Raw genomic sequence first — 5,000 nt, 5'->3', positions numbered from 1 at the left:
TGCTGCACCGACGATACCGCCATCTATGAGACGCCACCCCGACTACGACATCGCTAGGTCCCACAGTACCCATTTTTCGACGCCACCCACAAAGCCTGCATCATCTGTCCACCACAGGAACCCGAACGCCAGTGCCTGCGTCGCACGAAGTAGTCAACCGACAATCACTCCACCCGCACCCGCACGTGCCCCACCCCAACCGCCCAAATCGCAACCCAAGCGGATGAACGGCGGACTCTTCCCGCACTCGTACGTTGCAATCCACCCCTATATCTTGCGTTTCATGACGAGTTATATCCAATATGCCAAATTCCCGCTGTCCCTATACATGCTGTAAGTCTGTGCACACAATATGAACCACACCTCAGCGAGACACTCCATCACACATTACTCTCTGCCTGTAACAGACACAGATACGATATGTAAGCACCAGCATGGACCAACGTCCGGTGCATCCTCTCCGCCACAGTACACCATCCACACTATGATAACCACACCAGGGGGTCCAATTATAAAATAGAATATCCCACCCGTCCAACATCCACAATTGCTCAGATAAGCCACCAACACCCACACATGTCCTACACAGGGGTGCACCCAACACCACCACACTGCCTCCTGTTACGGCACAGAAACAATGGCAGGAATGAATCACACAGGTCTGCCACTCCCTTGCCGCAACCACAGACGCGGCGCGCCTCCAGTCACGAGCGAAAAGCGCATCCTGACGAGACAGAACTGCTGTGACATACTGACGCTGCCTCAGACATTCACTTACAATGATCACTACCAACGAACCTGCCCCCCCCCCCCCCCCCCCAAACACACTATCTCTTACCATGTTGTGTACTGTAATCCAACCCATTTTGCACCTTAACCTAACCAAATTTGTAACGCAATTTGTACCGCAATGTAACGCAATTTGTACCGCAATGTAACGCAATTTGTACCGCAATGTAACGCAATTTGTAACGCAATTTGTGTCTTAACCTAACCCACGTTGTGCCTTAACCTAACCCACGTTGTGCCTTAACGTAACCCACGTTGTGCCTTAACGTAACCCACGTTGTGCCTTAACGTAACCCACGTTGTGCCTTAACGTAACCCACGTTGTGCCTTAACGTAACCCACGTTGTGCCTTAACGTAACCCACGTTGTGCCTTAACGTAACCCACGTTGTGCCTTAACGTAACCCACGTTGTGCCTTAACGTAACCCACGTTGTGCCTTAACGTAACCCACGTTGTGCCTTAACGTAACCCACGTTGTGCCTTAACGTAACCCACGTTGTGCCTTAACCTAACCCACGTTGTGCCTTAACGTAACCCACGTTGTGCCTTAACCTAACCCACGTTGTGCCTTAACCTAACCCACGTTGTGCCTTAACCTAACCCACGTTGTGCCTTAACCTAACCCACGTTGTGCCTTAACCTAACCCACGTTGTGCCTTAACCTAACCCACGTTGTGCCTTAACCTAACCCACGTTGTGCCTTAACCTAACCCACGTTGTGCCTTAACCTAACCCACGTTGTGCCTTAACCTAACCCACGTTGTGCCTTAACCTAACCCACGTTGTGCCTTAACCTAACCCACGTTGTGCCTTAACCTAACCCACGTTGTGCCTTAACCTAACCCACGTTGTGCCTTAACCTGCTCTGTAATTGGCATATGACACGTTACATTAATCTAGTGTTGTCTAACCACAACCCTCTGAATATAGTTCGCTACTCGCACCGCCCACCCTCTTGTGTGTCGTTTCATGTTGAACACTTCGCAAGTGTTGCTTACTTTTTACATGCTCCCGCTGTACACTGTAATGTGGACAACTGCAGGATGTACATCGCCCCCCCCCCCTCCACCCTGCCTTCGCACGCTGGTCGTTCAGGTGCTTGCGTGTTCAATGCCCTTCGCAGCTGTTCACTGGCATTCGCATGTCGAAGCGCTCAGTCTACGTCGTGGTACGGCCTGTGTCCACTGTCCGCTGATATCGTAAGCTTAATCCTCACATTGTACTGCACATAGGTCCGTATGTACTGAATGATACGCTGTGGCACATGTGTGACCGTACGACTGCGCCCAACAACAGCGAACCATACGGTCCAAATGTTGTGCACTCAGCCACGTGCCGTCTCCCCATAACAGCTACATTGCAGTGTGGTACGCCATAGAGACGTGTGGGAGTAACGGACGCCCTGGATGGCGATCAGCATGAGCCGTCTGTTGATGTAGTGGCGCGTGTATTCAAACGTAGTCGTCTCTTCTCACACAGTGTGATAGCATGGTGCACCGCGTTCCACATCTGCGACATGGTACAGATGCTGGTTGACAGTCGGTCTCGTAATGGACATCGCATACGTAGGGGGCCACCTCCCACGTGTTCTCTAGTCGTGCACATTTTGTTGCGTGTATGTGGGCAGACGTAGTGTGTCGTGACACCTAACAGACAGGTATGCAATAATCGTTGCATTTGCAAACTGGGATGGACGTCTACGTTTGCTGGTGACGTGACGCAACGCAAATGAACAACTGGTAAACCCATTGTGGTGCGGTTGTTGTTGCTGGAGGTAAATCAGTAAGGGCAAATCTGTGTGTGAAGCGATACGCGGCGGTGGCTGGGTGGGACCGTCCCCGGCCGGTGAGGGGGGGCCGCCCGGCGTGCTGGCCGCGCGGTGCGTGGGCGCACGCGCTACAGCCGGCTGGTGGGGGCGCCCAGTGGCAGGCGCGCCGGCCGACGGACGCGGCAGGCGGCGCAGCTGCGCGCCGGGGCACCCTGCGCGCGGCGCCGGGCGGCCAAAGTGGGTCCTCGCGGGCCCGGTGCGAAGCGCGGTGGACATCTGCAGTGTGCTGGTCCGACTGAGGACTGTGTGCGTTGAGGATGCGCCGCCGCCCGGCACTCGGCGCCGCGACGCCGTCTGCTGCTCGGTCGCCCCAGCGGTTCTCGCTGGTGGTTTGTATCGCAGTTGTGCAGACGTGTTGGCACGTGCGCTGTGCTGGGAGAGTTCGCTTCGGCACCCACGTGGGGCCTTTGCCCTTCTGTGGCGCTGGCGTTGGAGCTGCCGGTCACCGTAGGTGGCGCGTGTTGTCTCCCGCCGGCAATGCCACGACAGCACGCTCCCGGGCCTCTGTCGGCAGCGGCAAGCTCAGTTGGGAGCACGGGTGGTCGCACCTAAAGCGTCTACTCGCCTAACTCCGGGCGATTGCGCCTCTCTCGAACCCGACCAAGTACTTAGGACGGCGCTGCGCGCCGCCGGGACCTGAGAGGGTTTCGAGGTGTATTGTGCAGGGGAGCTCAGCCTCCTCCTGTTTGCAGAATAATTGAGCGGACGCTTGCGTGTTCGCGCGGGCCCCTGGGACACACTCCCGGGCGGCCGGCTGCTCAGCTCTAGTTGACGCAGCTCCCTGGTTGATCCTGCCAGTAGTCATATGCTTGTCTCAAAGATTAAGCCATGCATGTCTCAGTACAAGCCGCATTAAGGTGAAACCGCGAATGGCTCATTAAATCAGTTATGGTTCCTTAGATCGTACCCACGTTACTTGGATAACTGTGGTAATTCTAGAGCTAATACATGCAAACAGAGTCCCGACCAGAGATGGAAGGGACGCTTTTATTAGATCAAAACCAATCGGTCGGCTCGTCCGGTCCGTTTGCCTTGGTGACTCTGAATAACTTTGGGCTGATCGCACGGTCCTCGTACCGGCGACGCATCTTTCAAATGTCTGCCTTATCAACTGTCGATGGTAGGTTCTGCGCCTACCATGGTTGTAACGGGTAACGGGGAATCAGGGTTCGATTCCGGAGAGGGAGCCTGAGAAACGGCTACCACATCCAAGGAAGGCAGCAGGCGCGCAAATTACCCACTCCCGGCACGGGGAGGTAGTGACGAAAAATAACGATACGGGACTCATCCGAGGCCCCGTAATCGGAATGAGTACACTTTAAATCCTTTAACGAGTATCTATTGGAGGGCAAGTCTGGTGCCAGCAGCCGCGGTAATTCCAGCTCCAATAGCGTATATTAAAGTTGTTGCGGTTAAAAAGCTCGTAGTTGGATTTGTGTCCCACGCTGTTGGTTCACCGCCCGTCGGTGTTTAACTGGCATGTATCGTGGGACGTCCTGCCGGTGGGGCGAGCCGAAGGCGTGCGACCGCCTCGTGCGTGTTCGTGCGTCCCGAGGCGGACCCCGTTGAAATCCTACCAAGGTGCTCTTTATTGAGTGTCTGGGTGGGCCGGCACGTTTACTTTGAACAAATTAGAGTGCTTAAAGCAGGCAAGCCCGCCTGAATACTGTGTGCATGGAATAATGGAATAGGACCTCGGTTCTATTTTGTTGGTTTTCGGAACCCGAGGTAATGATTAATAGGGACAGGCGGGGGCATTCGTATTGCGACGTTAGAGGTGAAATTCTTGGATCGTCGCAAGACGAACAGAAGCGAAAGCATTTGCCAAGTATGTTTTCATTAATCAAGAACGAAAGTTAGAGGTTCGAAGGCGATCAGATACCGCCCTAGTTCTAACCATAAACGATGCCAGCCAGCGATCCGCCGCAGTTCCTCCGATGACTCGGCGGGCAGCCTCCGGGAAACCAAAGCTTTTGGGTTCCGGGGGAAGTATGGTTGCAAAGCTGAAACTTAAAGGAATTGACGGAAGGGCACCACCAGGAGTGGAGCCTGCGGCTTAATTTGACTCAACACGGGAAACCTCACCAGGCCCGGACACCGGAAGGATTGACAGATTGATAGCTCTTTCTTGATTCGGTGGGTGGTGGTGCATGGCCGTTCTTAGTTGGTGGAGCGATTTGTCTGGTTAATTCCGATAACGAACGAGACTCTAGCCTGCTAACTAGTCGCGTGACATCCTTCGTGCTGTCAGCGATTACTTTTCTTCTTAGAGGGACAGGCGGCTTCTAGCCGCACGAGATTGAGCAATAACAGGTCTGTGATGCCCTTAGATGTTCTGGGCCGCACGCGCGCTACACTGAAGGAATCAGCGTGTCTTCCTAG

The 5,000-nt window shown here is 54.4% G+C and overlaps 1 long non-coding RNA gene and 1 other non-coding gene across 2 annotated transcripts in view; one reads left to right on the top strand and one right to left on the bottom strand.

Annotated features, from left to right (window-relative positions):
* LOC126126771 (uncharacterized) overlaps positions 1–5,000 on the bottom strand; it is an 11,535-nt gene that overhangs the window by 1,572 nt on the left and 4,963 nt on the right. The gene's annotated exons all lie outside the window — the stretch shown is intronic.
* LOC126126780 (small subunit ribosomal RNA) overlaps positions 3,397–5,000 on the top strand; it is a 1,909-nt gene continuing 305 nt past the window's right edge. Inside the window, exon 1 of the ribosomal RNA XR_007526872.1 lies at positions 3,397–5,000. This exon is cut by the window's right edge and continues 305 nt beyond it. This is a non-coding gene — a ribosomal RNA (small subunit ribosomal RNA).

Source organism: Schistocerca cancellata, unplaced genomic scaffold (assembly GCF_023864275.1).
Source record: "Schistocerca cancellata isolate TAMUIC-IGC-003103 unplaced genomic scaffold, iqSchCanc2.1 HiC_scaffold_468, whole genome shotgun sequence".
In the NCBI taxonomy this organism is placed as follows: Eukaryota; Metazoa; Arthropoda; class Insecta; order Orthoptera; family Acrididae; genus Schistocerca; species Schistocerca cancellata.
This window is presented reverse-complemented; position numbering and strand designations above follow the sequence as displayed.